We start from the raw sequence: 20,624 nt of genomic DNA, 5'->3' as shown, positions 1-20,624 counted from the left end.
GTTATTGTGCCAGTAATCCAAAGGCCCAGTCTAATCCTGTGGGGACTCAGGTACAAATCCCACTCTGGTCAGTAGTGGAATTTGATATCAATTAATAAATTTGGAATACATAATAATGGTGACCATGAAATCCCCTCTGCATCATCAATGAAGGAAATCTGACATCCCTCCCTGGTCTCACCTACATGTGGCTCCAGTCAGACAGCAACATGTCTGACTCTTCAGTTCCTTCTGAGCTGGCCCACTCAGTTCAACAGCAATTAGGGACAGGGAACACATGGCGGTCTTGCCAGTGAGTCCCACATTCCACGGAAGAATAAAGGGAAAACACATCAATGCACATGTTTATCTATTACAAAATGTACCCTCTGTCTGATAGTCTGCTTGTATTTCTATCCATCATCACAATGTTATGAGGTGTGGGAGAGATCCTCCAGCCGGTTAGTGTTGTTAAGAGAGGCTAGAAAAGCTGGATAACTCTCCTTTCCTTAGAGATGGGAACAGTTCAAATAAATTCGCAATTTAAAACATAAAATGATCTCCAGTACTGTTGCTGGGTAGATTTGTTTATAAATAGTCCTCATTGACAATGTTAAGAATTTGAAGTTGGCTTGCAGCCAAGCGGTCAGTACTGAGCAAACAGATCTCTGAAAAACAAATCCAGATGCTTCCTGTAAACAACATTGAACATTCGAGCCTCCCTGACTGCAGGCGGCTGGATTGCTGCCAAATACTGTGTGGGGCAGATTAACCTGAATATGAATGGATTAAATGGGATTTATCCATTCAAACAATAAATGTTTCAGTCTCACATGAACTAAACGTTTTAAATGGTGATCCATGCAAAGAAATATATTCACTGAATGTTTTGTTCACTATGAGATTAAACACAATGGGAAAATAGTTAACTGACCAGATGCTATTTAATTTATATTAGTTCCGAGGAAAGGTACCTCTAGTTATTAAAGTCCGTTTGTTAAGAGCCTAATGAAGTGAGAGTGAGTGGTGTTGATGGACCCAATCCACAAGTTCAATAAGATGACTTCAATTACAAAAAATAAAATAAAATGAATTTAAAGTAAATAAACTGCCTTAAACTCGCGGGGATTCCTAGAATATTCTCCGAATTCTTGATCTCCTTGATCTCTTATACCCGATTAACACCGTGTTATGTACAGTTTAATTTGTCTGGATTTCAATTGTTTAACAGTCCCTCTCATTGCTGCCAATGAGTGGAGAAATGACCAGTTCATGACCTGCTTTCGTGGAGAATAAAACATTTATTCCTGTGATATCGTGTAATATGCCGCAAAGTCCTGATATCCTGTGTTCCCAACACCAGTGAATGTTAGACAGCCGCTGGTCAGTAAAATTAGCGGCAACGATTTGGATGCTAAAGGATAACTTTGCTGATCGCCGCGTCCGTTCTGATTCATTAACTTCTCTGTCAAAAGCTGGTCTGAATTTTATGTTTCTCTGTCAACTCACTGCTGAATTATCAGGCAAGCGGCTTCTTTTACCGCTAATGTTCACAGGACTGTCTGAGGCTCAGGGGCAAATCGAGAAATGTAAAGAGAGACATTGTATAATGTGAGGAGTTTCTTCTTGTCGACAGACCCACATTGTACAGTGATGGCCATCCGCACTGCAAATGTAATCACGTCATTCATTCCCTCATTTAGTTACATTTCGTCTGAGAAATTATACTTTGCTGTTGTAATTGGATAGACAGACGATTTATACCCTGATAAATATAATTTATTCTGTTTATATTCATCCCTTTATATTGGAGTGCAGAAATAAAGAGACTTAATGTATAATGGAATTAGATTTTACTCAGAGATGCTCAAATGTAATTTTCCATTCGGATGAGGATAGACATTACAATGAATCCATTCAGCCAAACAAATATACCGATCTAATGTCACTTTTTAATAATAACCTATAGTAAATATCTGAGTCCATTCTGTTGGGGGTGTGGAAGGTGGGACGTGGATCCAGGCGCCGCCTCCACCAGGGAATCAACAGGCGGCGCCTGGAAAGCCGCCCCCTTCTGCCGGGTATTTAAATGCCGCTCACTGGGACCCGAATCCAACAGTCCGGGAGCTGGTTTGTTCACTGAGTTCCTGACACAACCATTTCCCCCAAATGACCAGAAGGATGAGGTGGGCCATTTCTCTCAGTTTGTTGCTGACTTTCTTATCCCGTGAGTAGTTTTTATTGTCCAAGTCTCTCACTGTTACTGTCTCAGTGTTAGTCTCTCTCTGGAATGTTCCAGAGTCACCAATCATTTCACCAGCATTAATCCTCGGGCTTTTTGATATATTTTTACAGGTGTCCAGTCGGATGTTGTGTTGACTCAGCCAGAGGCAGAGACCGGGCGTCCCGGAGGCTCCCTGACACTGACCTGTAAAACCAGCGGCTTCGATCTCGGCACCGCTTACATGCACTGGATCCGCCAGGTTCCCGGACAGGGGCTGGAGTGGTTGGTATATTACTATAGTTCATCAGACAACAGCTACGCCGCAGCAATTAAAGATCGATTCACTGCGTCCAAAGACACTTCAAACAACATCTTATCTTTGGCCATGAGGAGCCTGAAGACCGAAGACACCGCCATCTATTACTGTGCAAGAGACCACAGCGAGAGGAACCAGGGCTGGACCCGCACAAGAACAGCTCGAGAGGAAATTCAGCAACTTGCACCTTAACCTGAAGGTCAGTACTTGATTCAAATGTAATATTAATGTCAGTGATCAGAGTCATTGCACAAGCTGCTTCTTACATAACTAACACAGAGAAAATTAAACAGTAAAGCCGAACAAACCAATCGATCTAATAGGATGAGCTTTTGTCTGTTTATATTTACTGTTCACAGTTTCAGCAAATACAGACTTGAATATAATCATCGTTTTATTATTCCTGATACTTGGGAAAATCTATGTACATTGGATTTGATAAACTGCTGTATAAATAGTAAATTAGATCAGAAGTAAACGTGTATTTGAAGTGAATATTGAGCGGCAGGACTGAACAGAGAGTGAGTGCAGTTTTTGTGCGGGTGTCTGTCACTGTGACTACAGCAGTGGGTCACAGTGCTGTGCACAGCGACATCCTCATACAAAAACCTCAGTGATATAGTTTGTTCAAATTGGTGATCAGCGCCACAACAGGATCGTCAATGTAAATGAGTTTTAAATAAAACAAAGTTTGGAAGTAATATTAATTTACAAAAAGGTATAAAAATCTTCCACTTTATCTCTGTTGACCGACTCGCTAAATCTGCACAGAGGTTTTTAAAATGTTCCGACCCTCTTTATAAATGTAATGACCCGGACAAGCTGAAATAACTCACCCATTCGCTCTTGGAAGAGACAGAGTTAGGTTTTTGAGTGAGCAGTGAAATTAAATCTCTGTATTTTTCAGTTAACAAGTCTGCCGCAGTATTTGACACGCTGTGTCTCACTGTGATAACTGGGGCACAGCAGTTACTGTCAATACAAAAAGCCCCTCAGCACTAATTAACTGAGGCTGGCTCAGTGCTCGCTTTTACAATCCAACTTTATTCACAGTGAAGCATTATTTATTTCCAGCACTGACAAAATAATAAGAATGAAAATAGAAATTTGGTGGTCGTTAGTTAGTCACAGTTGGTGTTTTCAGTAACATTTCCATATCTGTGAAATATAAACCATTCGGTCGTTTATGAAGAGAGAACGGTATCCACAAATATTAACATAATTTCCTGAAAATTAATCGTGAATTTTCTTTGCCGTTGGTTTGTGAATATTTAAAATAATGGTGGATTTCTGTCTATTTTGTGCAGGTGCGGTTATTGTATGGAGCAGCCCAGGGAATGTGACACTGTGACTACTTTGACTACTGGGGACAGGGGACCATGGTGACGGTGACTGCAGGTAAGAACCATTTCGTCATTTACCAACTGTTTTACTTGAGTATTTGTTTTATATTTTTCTGCATTTTCAAAATCCATTCGTTCACTGAAATGTGTTTTGGTGGATCATGTATTGAGATGTTGTTGCAATGTTTCATTTGGTTCTGCTGAAAGGGGGATATAGAATCCCGCGGTTTCTTGACAGAAAGATGCTGCTGAGGGATTCAGTCCCTGTTTGCTGTGATTTGATGTTTATTTGCTGAGGATACTGTGTGGCTGGGTTACTTTAAATACAAAACGTGTGTTTTTACGATGTTTAATCTCGGTTCTATCTAATGTCTGCAATTTGTACCGTCTTCTGCACAAGTGTATGAGATCGATACCAACATTGACAAAATGTGCTAAAGTTTCTGTATTATCTTATTGAACATGTTCTGCTTACTGAAAGTGCTGATGGTATTATTCAGGTTTTCTGTTTAGTTTACCTGTTCGTTCATTTGATGAAATGGGGGTTTGGTGCATTCTAAATTGAGATGTTCTTGCAATGTTACATTTGATTCTTTTGGAAGTGTTTGTAGAATTGAGCTGCTTCTCCGTGATGTTTCACTCCTTCAGTGATGTGGTTTGGTGTTTTCCTGCTGAGGAATGTTTTTGGGTGACTTTGTGTAGAAAAGTTTGTGAAACGGTTTGGTGTGTCTGTATTGTTTCAACTCGGTGACACTGAGCGGTTACACGTTTTGTGATTGAATGCAGAGTCTGCGTGTTTGAAACTGCTTGTCGCAGGATTGTCGGCAGAGAACAGGGAGGCTGTTTCTGCATCTTGAAAAAAAAAGTGAAAATTGCAGATTAAACTAAGCCACGTTTTGCCACAAATCCTTTCCGAGCACAAGTTGTTGCTGCAATCAGTTTGCCGTTTGTGCAAAGTTTAATCTCGGTGGCATCTGATGGTTGCAGCTTTTACCATCAACTGCAAACATTAAAAGCATTTAAATGTGTTTGAAAAGTGACTCAGTATGAAAAAAATGGTTAAGTTTCAATATTTATTTGTTGTTAATATTCGAGCACCTCGCAATGCTATTGCTGTTATTCCACATTTCTGTTTAGTTTAATAATTCATACATTTGGTTACGAGTTGGTTTGCTGGATATTGATATTTTCTTGCAATGTTAAGTTTGATCCTGTTCGATGTAGAATTGAGCTGCTTCTCCATAAACGGGTTTCAGTCCTTCATTGATGTGATTTAGTGTTTTGTTCTGTTGAGGAGATTGTGTATCTGGGTGACTTTAAATGATTCAGATCTGTCAAACGGTTCAGCGTTTCTGCATTGTTTCTGCATTGTTTAAACTCGGTGACACTGAGCGGTTACACGTTTTCTGGTTGAATGCAAACAGTCTCGGCGTTTGAAAATGCTTGAAAGGCGAATGTCCGGAGAAAACAGCCAGGCTTAAGAAAATAATCTAATAAAGATATGTTGATGCATTTTGTAATTTTAACTGAAGATTCCAGATTAAACGAAATAATGACTGAAACGCCCATGCCGAACATAGTAACATTTATATAATTCAAACAATTGCAATGCGGTGATACAACTCCATATTAACCAAAGCTTATTATATATTAATATAATTCATCATTAATCAACTTTTACAATCCTGCTGTGTTCTGCACGAGGTTAACATGACCGGACAGGTTTCTAGGCTGGAAATACTTTGTAATTCCAGTTATTCTATTATTTCTGTGGCGCTGCAACCATATTATCCCTTCACTGTAATGCGCAGTTGGATAGCGAGGGAATTATCATTAATCTAATTTTAAACAGGTTTCTGAGATGTGGAAGTCGCTGCCAATCAATGAATTGTTCCCATGATTTTATTTGTATTATAGGAAAGTTCAGATTGCCTATGGCAAGAGATTGAAAAGTAAAAGCTTGAATGTCAAACCGATTTATTTATTTACAAAAGGTTAACAGTACCTTTGCATTTTATAATGACACCCTGTCTCCCATAGCTGTGCTCTACATACGATAGAATTATAGGAAAACAGATGATAGGAAAGAAGGAATGATTATATCTTAGCTTTAGGCTTAAATTTTATTAAATGCTAAATTCAACATCAAATTGTCGACGCTACTTGCTCATAATGTGTCAGTTTTACAAATGATTTGAATAAACATTACTGAGCTGTTCTCGTTATATTCATTACTTTCTGAGAATAGATGGAGTTTATGATTTATCAATGCGTTCAGAAAGGCGCATATTTTGCACATTTGTAGGTCGAATAGGGCAATTGGAGTTTAAAAAATTAAAATGTGAATACAGTCAATTAAATGTTAAGATGTTTCCATCTAGTAATTTGGAGTTTATTGCTCAACATTGTTTGATTGTCAGGTTGTTTTAATTAAACCCCAATTATTTCATAAAGCTCTGGGTAAAACAAGTTAGGGATTATTGAAAGCTATTTTTGTTATATTTATTATTATAGTACAGATAATCGAATAAAGAATTAGCTGACAATTAACAATAACTTACAATACAATATCAGTGAGAATTAATTCAACATAAATGATCTCCTACAATTGAGTTGTATCCTGGCGTGCAATATCTCAAATGGTTTTAGAGAACTTTAATAATATCTGAAATGAATTTAGGAAACCATACATTCCTTTACACTGCTGTGTGCAGCTAAACTCTTTTGCTGATTACATTCTTTTGCCCTGATTCTTTTGCTGATTATATTTAGTTGTGATTTTAGATCGTATCAGTGGCTAATGTGAATATTTCCTGGTTTGTTTAATTATTGCCCTGTCACTGAGTCTCTGTTCCGTCATTAATCTACCCTGAATCTGTAATATTTAATCTGCTCATTTTCAGCAAAACTACTTTTTGCCCAATTATCGAGTTTTGAGACAGACGGAGAGAAATAGTTAAAAACCGAATGCAGTTTTGAAATTAATGTCAGTTTAATTTCAAATAAATCACTAAATTATTGTTGTCGGAAGTTGACCATTGATCAATTAGAATCAAACAGTTTCATGAAATTGACAGATTGAACAGATCTATCTGCTGGAACTCGATTGTTGTCATGTGTGTCTGTTCAGTTTATGTGCGCGCGGTCACTGTGCTGGGACCAGGAATCTTCCTGAATGGTTGTAAATCTTCTACTTCATTTTCCAATATTTCAGGGAGTGCAATTTGATCAAGTCCTTCAATAAAACTTGTATATGTGTGGAATGTGGAAATTGTACTTGATGTTTGACCAGGCGACTCAGAAAGGGGATTCCAAATCCAGATTGTGACAGAAAGAATTCAGCAACGCCAGACAGGCTGGAAAAGGAGATTTGGTTGATTTTTAAGCAGTGGTGTATTGGTCTTGGGAATTTTCGATTAGGCAATGCAGAGAGCGATTTATTGGGTTACATTCCGTGCTATGGCAGTCCTTGATTTATTTAATGGGTCAGTGCAGCGGAGAAATCCCTTTGCATTATATTTTTAATCCTATCCTAGGATTCTGGAGGCGCTGGCAAGGCCAGATTTTATTATATATGCCTAAGGGTTCTTGGGAAAGTTTTGATGTGAAGCATCCTTGAATAGCTGCAGTCCATGTGGCGGAGGTCTATCTGCAATATTGTCAGGGAGGGAGTTCCAGAATTTTGACTCGGCGACAGTGAAGGATTGGCAGTATATTTCAGAATCAGGGTGGTGAGTGTCTTGGAAGAGAACATGCAGGTTTTGGTGCACCCATGCATCATCACAAACACAGACACACTCTCGCTCTCTCACACACATTCTCTCACAGCCTCGCACAAACTCATTCTCTCACACACATAATCACAATACTTCTTTGAAACATACACACTGTGCCTCACACACAATCACACTCTCACAGTCTCACTCTTAGACACACTGTGACGATCTCTCACACACACTTTCACTCACACGCTCTCTCACTCACACACATTCGCTCACACGCTCTCTCACTCTCACACGCACTCTCCTTCACCAAATCTCTGACACACCTTGCCTCACTCTCACACCCACTCTCAGACACACAGACCCTCTCCCTCACATACATGCATAATCGCTCTTCAAACGTAGCATTTTTTCTTTCAGGCTCTCTCTCACACACATTTCTCGTATATACACACACACAATATCTCAGACGCACACAAACTCGCCACCACATTATTACTCTCTCACTCTCTCGCTCTCACGCACTCTCACACGTGCACCCTGGCACATGCCCTCTCTCTCTTATGGACACTGTCTCATTCTCTCTCTGACACACAATCTATCTCTTTCAGGCATGCAGTATCTCACATTCTCTCTCTCACATTCTCTCTCTCTCTGACACACTCTCTCAGATGCACATTCTTTCTCTCACACACTCCCTCTCTATTACGGACACACTATATCAGACACACAGATCTCCGTCTCCCACACAGTCTCACATCCATAATCGCTCTTCAAACAGAATCAATCCTTCTTTCACACACACAATCTCAAACATACTATCTCTCTCCCTTTCTCTCACACACACTTCCACAGACGCACACACGCACCCTGTCACACACACATTCTCTCACCTGCTCTCTCATGCACACTGTGTCACGTGTCTCTCTCACACAAAATCTCTCTTTCGCACATGCACACTCATACACAAACACAAACATACTCACACAAACACTTATTTCTCTCACACACACAAACACTGGTACATACATATCTCGTAAACACACTTTCTTTCACTCAAACACAGACATGTTCTTTGGCACACTCCCTCACACGTTCTCTCAGAAACACACAAACTCGGCCGCACAATCTGTCCTTCTCAGACACACGGTCTCTCCCTCATATAGATACAAACGCTCCCACACAAACAGTATCTCGCAAACACACATTCTCTCACTCAAACAGAGACATATTCTTTGGCATACTCGCACCTTCTCAGAAACACACAAACGCGCCCCCACATTCTGTCTCTCTGTGACACACGTGGTCTCTCTCTCACTGTCTGAGGTACACACCCACATGCTCTCTAATCTCTGTCACACACACACTCAATCATACACACACTATCTCGAACTCACGCACACAATCTTTCGTTTACACACACTCTCACGCACATTGCCTCTCTCACTCACACACAAAATCTCACACACACACATCCCCTCACACACTCTCACACAGAAACTCTCCCTTGCAAATTATTTTATTCTCCCTCTAACACCTATCTCACATACATACACGTACTCTATCTGTAGGAGTGTGGTCTGTTCAGTTTCTGAAAGTATTAAAGCAGCTGCCCAGTGATCTACACTGCTGTCTGACTTTACACAGCCCGTGTTACTGACAGTATTAAAGCAGCTGCCCAGTGATCTACACTGCTGTCTGACTTTACACAGCCGGTATTACTGAAAGTATTAAAGCAGCTGCCCAGTGATCTACACTGCTGTCTGACTGTACAGCCGGTGTTACTGAAAGCTGATTAATGTGGAGAATCAGGACAGGATCGATGGAGAGGAAGAGGAGGAGGCGGGGGTGGTGGAGCCGAATGGAGGAGCCCCCAGCACGGCTGTGGACAAGACAAAAGGAAACTGAGTCTGAGTGGAAAATCATCCAGAGAAACATCGTCCTAATGGCTGGGAGTACCTGTGAATCATCACTCAGCCACGGTCACTCACTCCCACACCCTCACTCACACATCCTCACTCACTCCTTTTTTAAAATAAATTTAGAGTACCCAATCCATTTTTTCTAATTAAGGGGCAATTTAACGTAGCCAATCCACCTACCCTGCACATGTTTGGGCTGTGGGGATGAAACCCACGCAAACACGGGGAGAATGTGCAAACTTCACATGGACAGTGACCCAGAGCCCGGATCGAACCTGGGACCTGGACGCTGTGAGGCAGCAGGGCTACCACTGCACCACCATGCTGTCCTTTCACCCACTCCTTCACACACACTTACCCACTGTCACTCACTCACACAGCCTCACTCACTCACACACACATCCTCACACACCCTCACTCACCCACTCACTCACTCACACCCACCCTCACTCATACACCCTCACTCACACATCCTCACACACTAATGCACACTCCCTCACTCACGCACCCTCACTCACTCACACTCACACACTAATGCACACTCCCTCACTCACACGCCTTCACTCACACACACATCCTCACTCACCCTCATGCACCCACTCTCACTCACCCTCACTCACACACCCTCACTCACACATCCTCACACACTAATGCACACTCCCTCACTCACACGCCTTCACTCACTCACACACACTCACTCACCCACCCTGAGACACTCACCCACCCCCACTCACACACCCTCATTCACCAACCCTCAATTATCCACCCTCACTCACAAATCTTCACTCATCCACCCTCTCACACACACTCACTCACCCACCTTCACTCACACGCACTCACCACCCTCCCTGAATCTCCCTCATTCACCGACTCTCATTTCCACACCCTCACTCACTCCCACACCCTCACTCAACACCCTCACTCACACACCCTCACTCACACACCCTTACTCACACACCCTCACTCACACACCCTCACTCACTCCCACACCCTCACTCACACACCCTCACTCACACACCCTCACTCACACACCCTCACTCACACGCCCTCACTCACTCCCACACCCTCACTCACACATCCTCACTCACACATACTCACACGCAGTCGCTACCCTCCCTGAATCTCCCTCACTCTCCTACACTCCCTTGCCACCCTCACTCACTCACACACCCTCACTCACACACCCTCACTCACACACCCTCACTCACACACCCTCACTCACACACCCTCACTCACACGCCCTCACTCACTCCCACACCCTCACTCACACATCCTCACTCACACATACTCACACGCAGTCGCTACCCTCCCTGAATCTCCCTCACTCTCCTACACTCCCTTGCCACCCTCACTCACACACCCTCACTCACACACCCTCACTCACACATCCTCAATCACACACCCTCACTCACACATACTCACTCACACATACTCACACACACTCGCCACCCTCCCTGAATCTCCCTCACTCTCCTACACTCCCTCGCCCACCCTCACTCACTCACACACCCTCACTCACTCACTCACCCTCACTCACACACCCTCACTCACTCACACACCCTCACTCACACACCCTCACTCACACACCCTCCGTCACTCACACCCCTCACTCACACACCCTCACTCACACACCCTCACTCACTCACACCCCTCACTGACCCACCCACTCTCACTCATCCACCCTCACTCACACATCCTCACTCACACACACTCACTCAGATGCACTCATGACACTTCCTGAATCTCCCTCACTCACCTACTCTCCCTCGTCCACCCTCACTCACTCACACAGTCTCACTCACACACCCTCACTCACACACCGTCACTCACTCAAACAGCCTCACGCACTATAACACCCTCACTCACCATCTCTCTCTCACACTTATTCACTCACACTTGCTAGCCCAACCTAAATTGCTCACTCTCATTCACCTGCACTCATTCACACACCTTCACTTCACCTTAGTCACCCACACTGATTCACTTACCCACCCTCACTCACTCAGCCTCACCTCGCTCATCGTCACTAACCCTCAGTCATGGAACCTCACTCAGTCACCCTCACTCATTCAGCCTCAGTCACACACCTTCACACTACCCTCATTACTCACCCTCAATCATCTTCACTCACTCACACACCCTCACTCATTCTTCCTCGTTCACCCAGCTTTATTCACTCACCCACTCTCACTCTCTCAGCCTCATTCACTCACCTACCGACCCTCACTCACCTTCATTCAGTAACCCACCTACGCACCCAACCTCATTCAGTCTCACACACCCACCCTCACTGATCCTCCTTCAGTCTCTCGGCTCAATCAATCACCCATCCTCACTCACTCCCCCTCACTCATCCACCCACCCTCACTTACTCACGCTCAGTCACACACCCACCCTCACTCATCCTCATTCAATCACTCAGCTCAATCAATCACCCATACTCACTCACTCACCCTCACTAACTCACCCACCCACCCTGACTTACTCACGCTCAGTCACACACCCTAACACACTCACTCTCATCCACTTACCCTCACTAACCCACCCACCCTCACTTACCCATGCTCAGTCACACACCCTCACACACTCACGCTCATTCACGTACCCTCACTCACCCACCCTCATGTACTCACGCTCAGTCACATACCCTCACACACTGACCCTCAATCACTTACCCTCACTCACCCTCACGTACTCAAGCTCAGTCACACACCCTCACACACTCACCCTCATTCACTTACCCTCACCCTCCCATGCTCACTCGCCCTCTGTCACACTGTCCTCACTTACTCAGCCCCATTCATTCACCCACCCACCCTCACTCTCCTCATTCAGTAACTTACCCTCACTCAGTCACCCACCCACCTTCACTCTCCTCATTCAGTAACTTACCCTCACTCAGTCACCCACCCACCCTCACTCTCCTCATTCAGTAACTTACCCTCACTCAGTCACCCACCCACCCTCACTCTCCTCATTCAGTAACTTACCCTCACTCAGTCACCCACACTCACTAACACACTCACACACCCACTCTCACTCACCCACTCTCATTCACTCGATCTCACTGACGCCCACAATCACTCACCTCACTCACTCACTCTCTCACTCACACTCACCAACTCACCCACCCTCAGTAAACTACCCTAACTCAGCCCCACTCACTCAACATCACACCCACCATCACTCCCCATCCTCTCGCATTCGCCCACCCTCACTCACTACCCTCACTCACCCACCCTGACCCACTACCCTGACTCACTACCCTCACTCACACAGCCTCACTCACACAGCCTCACTCACACACCCTCACTCACACAGCCTCACTCACACACCCTCACTCACACAGCCTCACTCACACACCCTCACTCACACAGCCTCACTCACACACCCTCACTCACACACCCTCACTCACACAGCCTCACTCACACAGCCTCACTCAGCCTCACTCACACAGCCTCACTCACACACCCTCACTCACACACCCTCACTCACACAGCCTCACTCACACAGCCTCAGTCACACAGCCTCACTCACACACCCCTCCCTCACACAGCCTCACTCAGCCTCACTCAGCCTCACTCAGCCTCACCCACGCAGCCTCACTCACACACCCTCACTCACACAGCCTCACTCACACAGCGTCACTCACACAGCCTCACTCATACACCCTCACTCACACAGCCTCACTCACACAGCCTCACACACACAGCCTCACTCACACACCCTCACTCACACAGCCTCACTCACAAGGAGTCTCTCACCCACCATTACCCATGCGCCTTCACTCACAATCTCACCCATCCTCACACACCCTCACTCACCCATGTTCCCTCTTACATCCTCACTCAGCCACCCTTACTTACACACACTCATGCACCAACACTTTTACACCGCTCTCAGTCACCGTCACTTACACACACTCACTCACCATCACTCACACACCCTCATTAACTCACTCGCCATCACTCACCCAACCTCATTAAATCACCCTCGCCTCTCACCCTCACTCACTCATGCACCCACTCTCATTCACTCCCTCATTCTTACCCATCCACTCTTATTCTCTCATTCACCCTCACTCACTCAACCACTATCACATACCCTCGCTCACCCACCCACACTCATGCTCCGCCGCTCAAGCGCCCTCACTCACCCAAGTTCACCCACTAATTCTGTTACAAACCTCGCTCACAGCCACACTCATACAGCCTTAACCACCCTCACTCATTCACTCCCACTTATTCACCCTCACCCATTCACCCTCCCCATTCACTCACCCGCAGTCACCAACCCTGCCTCACCCACCCTAACCCACTCACCTTCACCACACAACTTCACTCACAAACTCACCCTCCAGGCCTCACTCACCCATCCTCACTTATTTTCCACCTCTCACTCACTGTCCCTCACCCATCATGACTCACTCACCCTCAGTGACACACCCTCACCCAATTACACTCACTCAGTCAACCCCCCATTCTCTCCCACTCATCCACACTCTCATATCCTCAATCACCCAACTCACTCACCCACACTCACTCTCTACCCTCACTCAGTTACTCACTCATCCACACTCACTCTCCTACCCTCACTCAGTTACTCACTCACCCACACTCACTCTCCTACCGTCACTCAGTTACTCACTCACCCACACTCACTCTCCTACCCTCACTCATTTACTCACTCACTCTCTTCATTCTCTCTTATTCACGGTCCCTAAATCAGCGAGGGAATGTCTGGAACGAGAGAGAAAGAGAGAACTGGAGTGGGACATGATCACGAGAGGTGCCCACATGTGTCTGTTGGCCCGGGATTGGGGAGAGCCGGGGGTAGTTCAGAGAGTCGGGAGAAAGCGCCGGAGCCGGGAGAAAGCGCCGGAGCCGGGAGAAAGAGCAAGGAGGCAGGGAAAGGGCAGGAAAGGGAGTGGTGGGGAGGAGGGGGGCAAGCACAGAGATGTGGGAGCCAGGGGAGAGATTCTGCGGAAAGCTCAGGGAGCCGTCGCAAAGGACAGAGAGCTGGAAGAAAGAGAGCAGGGAAAAGGTGCCGAGAGCCGGTGGAAGGTGCAGAGAGCTGAGAGAATTGCAGTGATCGGGAAGAAACTCAGCAAAGAGTGGGCGATAAGCGGTAAGATTCCGCGCATAATAATGGCAAAAAAACTGAAAGAACCGCAGAAAGTACCAGGAACCGGGGCAAAATCCAAAGAACGGGAAAAGTGAAGAGCGCATGGACAAAGCAGAACGAGATGGAGGAAAGTGCGGAGAGACAAAGGAAAAGGCAGAGATGTCGGGGAAAGCCGGAGAGCCGTCTAAAAGAGCAGACAGCTGAAAGAAAGTGAAGGGAGCAGGTGAAAGGTGCAGAGATCCAGCGGAATGGCAGAGAGATGGGGGAACGAACAGAAAGCGCGGGGCGGGGTGCGGGGGATTGCAGACAGCCCGGTCTTAGTGACAGGCGGAATGCTGTTCATTGTGACGTACACCGCTCAGTTTGCTGGATTGTGACGTGCACAGCTCGGTTTGCTGGATTGTGACGTACACAGCTCAGTTAGCTGGATTGTGACGTATACAGCTCAGTTAGCTGGATTGTGACGTATACAGCTCAGTTAGCTGGATTGTGACGTACACCGCTCAGTTTGCTGGATTGTGACGTACACAGCTCAGTTAGCTGGATTGTGACGTACACCGCTCAATTTGCTGGATTGTGACGTACACCGCTCAGTTAGCTGGATTATGACGTACACAGCTCAGATAGCTGGACGGCTGGTTCGTGATGAAGAGCGATCCCAGCAGCGCGGGTTCAATTGCTGGACCGGCTGAGGTATTCATAAAGACCCCCATTTCCACCTGCCCCTGGCCTGGGATGTGGTGCCCTCGGTTAAATCACCACCAGTCCAGCTCTCAAAAGGAGAAATCAGATTCCAGGACTACGGGCGGGGTTTCACATTTTGGAGAACATTGATGGCTGAAATAATGGGAAAAATCATCCGCTCTTCGCTTTCAATCCAATGAAATTTACATCATTCTGAGGACATCAACATGTTGTTTATGCCAGGTGATATGGACGGAGAAAATATGTAGGTTCTAATGAGGGCCAAACCATGTTCTGGGGAAAAGCACAAAGAGCAAGTGGAAAGTTCCAGAAGCTGAGGCAAAGAGCAAACAACCTGGAAAGATGCAGCTGGGCAAATTACAGAAGTGGAGGAAAGATCAGAGAGCTGGGAAAAGCGCAGAGAGCTGGGAAAAGGACAGGAAGCTGGTTAACGCGGATACATGGAATGCGGAGTCCATCCCACAATCCGCTCCGCCATAATCATATTGAATGGTGCAGGAGACCTGAGGGACCGAATGGCCGCATCCCGCTTTTAATGTCCAGGGTCCTGTAATTGGAGAATTTTGGAGTTACTTGCACATGTGCTCAAACGTAGAATTTTATAGTCATTATTTAAATACCTGGATGATTTTTCTGAAGCAAAGTCACGACTCCCTGTTTTGGGGAGTGGGGGTAGTGAGGTGGAGAGAGGAGGGACATCAGTCAGTTTGAACACAGGCAATTTCCAAACAGCAATGACCGAAATGAAGAGACAACTTCTTTATCACAAAGTGCTGTTGGTGGAAAAAACATTGGTGTCATAAATAATGGGGAAACCCTCCGCTCTGCTCATTGAAAGGAATGAATGGTACATTTTCAGATGACACCATAATGCTAATTTCTGCAAGGTGTTAGAAATGGAGAAAGAGATGTGAGTTTCTAAAGAGGGAATAAACAAATGGTGATTCTCAAAAGTTAGAAGTAACAGATGCTCAAGTATGGATGCAGTTTTAATGCGAACGGTTTATGATAAATTTGTAACTTTATCCAAATTCTAAGTTGTATGATACCTTAATGACAAATCCCAGAGTCTAACTTGTTCAATTGGCCATTCTCTCCCAGCGACACCGTCTCCGCCCACTCTCTACAGCCTGGTCTCCTGTCAGCAACACAACACCGGCGGCTCCGTCACCTACGGCTGTTTGGCGATGGACTACTCCCCAGAAATCACCAGCCTTACCTGGAAGAAAGATGGGCAGCTGATCAGCACTGGAGTTAAGGAATACCCGTCAGCGAGAAACAAGAAGGGAACCTACACCCTGAGCAGCCAGTTAACCATCACCGAGTCAGAGGGGGTATGCAGCAAAATCAGCTGTGAGGTTCGACACAGCGGCTCAGACAAGAGCATTGGAATGACATGTAAGTGTTATGGAAACTGTGCGAAGCAGAACCGCTGTGATTACTTTATTTACACCTTTGGCTATAACATATTTATGATAAAGTGTGCCGTTCTGATTCCTGAGGAAAATATTGGCCGCAGAGAAACAGTTAAAATATAATAAATCATTTTATTTGTCACACCATCTTCTGCAAGAAATGTCTAAATTGTGTTTCTTGAAGGCCCGCCTGGTGTCCCTCCACATGTTCTCCTCACCGTGAGTTCCAGTGAAGAAATCACAAGACAGAAATTTGCAACCATCGTCTGTTCAATTAACGATTTCCAGACAAATTCAATCACGGTAAAGTGGCTGAAGAATGGACAACCCATGGCTTCAGGAATTGTCACCTCTCCCGCCTGTGAAGTGAACGGGAACTTCTCGGCGAGCAGTCGGCTGACAGTCTCCGCCGGGGAATGGTTCAGCAAAGCGGTCTATACCTGCCAGGTCACTCATCAAGAGGTTACCCAAAGTCACAACGTCACCGCGTCTGGTAAGAGACACAAACAGAGGAAACAATAAATCATCCTTCACTCTGATGTTAATCCAAATCAGGAATTTATTAAAATCAGGACAAAGCACAGAATAACTTCTAATTTACTGCCATGTAGTTTGTGTTTCATTCTGATGTAAGAGCTGCATTTGGATTGCTCACCATTCAGGATTTGATCAGCAGAGAAATAAATGTTTCCCTCTAATTTGAAGTCATTTAGTGAGTGAGGTGGATTTGATATCAGCCTTATCCTGAGACAGCTGATTATATTTGAGAGGCAGTGGGTGTCTGAACCCCTTTATTGATAACAGCTCCAAGGAAAATTGTTGGAAAGTTCATTCAACCTATTTATAAATCAGCCTTCCGTATTAGGTTTCCGAGATCAGGATTGGAATATTTGTATTGGGAATGCTGCAATACTCGTTCATTAGAATGCCATTGGTGCTGACTGTATTTCACAATGAGAATCGTTTAAGATAACCAAACTGGTTTTCCATTGTGTACAGAAGATTAATGGCGATCATTAGAAGTTTCGAAGTTGATTTATTCCCATTGAGTGAGTGAAGGCTGAATCCTTCTGTCCTGATTCTGAAGATGAACTTGTGTTGATTTTCATGTTTTCATTCACAGATCCTTCTGATTGTATTACCGCCTCAGTAACAATACTGCCACCACCAATAGAACAGGTCTTACTGGAGGCGACTGTCACCTTAACCTGCGTCATTTCGAATGGTCCTTATGGAGTCAACGTGTCCTGGAGTGAAGCGAAGAAGCCGCTGAAATCAGAGATTGCCGACCAGCCTGGGGCAGATACTGAGAGCGTGGTCAGCAATTAAACATCTCGACACAAGCCTGGCTGAGTGGGGCTGTGTTTGACTGTGTGGCGAGCCATCAGGACCTGCCAACTCCTTTAAGAATTTCAATCCACAAAAAAATAGGTGAGCGGTGAAACTGAAGCAATAAGTGAGTCATTGTGTCTATTTCTAGTGTCAGTGCAGCGGTCAGTATTTAGTATTCAGTGTATTTATGGTCCATTCTGATTGGCAATTCCACGACTAAAAATTTTGGGCCTGTTGATCTTAAGGGGGAAATTGCTACGTAGATGAAGGAACAATGAATTAAAAGCAGTGATATGGGGTTTAGACGGAGCTAGACCAATGGCCACAAGACGTAGGAGCAGACGTAGGCCATTCAGCCCAAAACACTGATCCCAGCCTTCAATGAGATCATAACTGATCTGATGTGATGATCTTCAACTCCTCTTTCCCGCCTTCTCCCGCAGTTACCAGACACCTAAACGACCCTCTTACGGACTGACCTCATTAACACTACACCTCTGTATGCTTCACCCGATGCCGGTGTTAAGTAGTTACATTGTGTACCTTATGTTGCCCTGTTATGTATTTTATTTTATTTCCCTTTCTTTTCATGTACTGAATGATCTGTTGAGCTGCTTGCAGAAAAAATACTTTTCACTGTACCTCGGTACACGTGACAATAAACAAAATCCAATCCCATATCTCCCATTGGTTGAAAATATGTCTCTCTCAACCTTGAACATACTGAACAACCCAGAATCTACAGCCCCCTGGGTTAAATCATTCTACAGCTCCCCGACGCTCTGAGAGAGGAATTCCTTCTCATCTCTGTCTGAAATGGGCGAACATTGACTATGTGATCCTGCACTCTGGTCCGAGATGCTCCCACAAGGGAAAACAACCTCCTCAGCGATTACACTCCGAAGCTCCCTGAGAATCTTTCATGTCTCAATTAGGCCGCCTTCATTCTTCTAAACTCCAATCAGTCCAGGCCCAGCCTACTTAACCTCTCCCCATAAGAAAATCCCTCCATACTCGGATCAACATCGTGGTCCTTCTCTGGACTGCCTTCAAAACCAATCTGTCTTCCTTAGATAAGGGCACCAAAACTATTCAAAGTATATCAGGTGCAGACTAACTAGTGCCTTGTATAGTTTTAGCTCGACTTCCCCATGTTTATATTCTATTACCTTTGAATTAAATGTCAACATTCAATTTGTCTCCATATTACCTGCAGAACTTGATTTGTGTGGTTTCTGCACGAGGATCCCCAATTCCCCCGTTACTTCAGCTTTCTCCAGTCTTTCTCCATCTGAATTATATTCCGTTATGTTCCTCCTCCTCCCAAAGTGTCTAACCTCACATTTTCCTACATTATGTTCCATCTGCCAAGCTTTTACTCAGTAACTAAAGCCCTCTCTGTCCCTCTCTAGATTTTCTGTAACTTCACCACTTGCCTTTATATTTTTGTCATCTGCAGTCGTGGGAATAGTACATTCATTTATTAAACACAGTTTTGAAATTCATGTATATTACATCTATTGCCCCCCCCCCCCCCCCCCCCTCCTCTCTAGCCTTCGCGTTATCACCTCGAATAAGGGCAATACATTTGTCAGGCATGATTTCCCCTTCACGAAGCCGTGCTGACTCTGTTTGATTATGTTATGTATTTCGAAATGCTCAGCTATTGGATCTGTTATAATGGACTCGAACCGTTTTCCACTGACAGATGTTAACGTCCCTGGCCTATAGTTACCTGTTTTTGACACCCTCCCTTTTGAATAAGGGTGTCACATTGGCAGTTTTCTAATCCTCTTGGGGTAAGGTGGGAGGAGCCTGGTTTGGAGTTTATACACCAGCACAGAACAGTTGGGCCGAATGGCCTGTTTCCCTGCTGTGCACTTTCTGAAACTTTCGAATCCATAATCCGTAAATCCTCAGGGAAAAGGATTGTGTCCACCTCTGCTCCGAGCTGGGAACCCGGACAGATCCCAAAGTGGAAAATGGAAACCTTTAAAATCCAACACAAAACACATTTCTCTCACATCTAACCCGCGGTTCCATTGTCTCCGGAATTCCCCATTTTATTGACATTTATTGTACATTTTCTGCAGATCCCAATCCGCGGGAACCGTCCGTCTCTGTCCTCCTGCCCTCGGCTGAAGACGTCTCCGCTCAGAGATTCGTCTCCCTCAGCTGCTTAGTGAGAGGTTTCTCCCCCCCGAGAGATCTTCGTCAAGTGGACCGTCAATGACAAGCCGGTGAATCCCGGGAACTACAAGAACACCGAGGTGATGGCGGAGAACGGCAATAGCTCCTTCTTCATGTACAGCCTGTTATCCATTGCAGCGGAGGAGTGGGCCAGCGGCGCTTCTTACTCCTGTGTGGTGGGACATGAAGCCATCCCCTTGAAGATCATCAACAGAACGGTTGATAAATCCAGCGGTAAACCCAGTTTTGTGAACATTTCCCTCGCTCTGATGGACACCGTTAATTCATGTCAATGAGAATCTATTGGTTATATTTCGAACTAAAATAAAATAATAAAGTTTTTTTCCTCCAA

General features: G+C 45.1%; 1 pseudogene; it reads left to right on the top strand.

Annotated features, from left to right (window-relative positions):
* Positions 1-2,145: 2,145 nt before the first annotated feature.
* LOC119960646 lies at positions 2,146-20,624 on the top strand (annotated as a pseudogene).

This window comes from Scyliorhinus canicula, unplaced genomic scaffold, assembly GCF_902713615.1.
Source record: "Scyliorhinus canicula unplaced genomic scaffold, sScyCan1.1, whole genome shotgun sequence".
Lineage (NCBI taxonomy): Eukaryota > Metazoa > Chordata > Chondrichthyes > Carcharhiniformes > Scyliorhinidae > Scyliorhinus > Scyliorhinus canicula.
The sequence above is the reverse complement of the archived record's forward strand: the minus strand, read 5'-3'. Positions and strand labels throughout refer to the sequence as shown.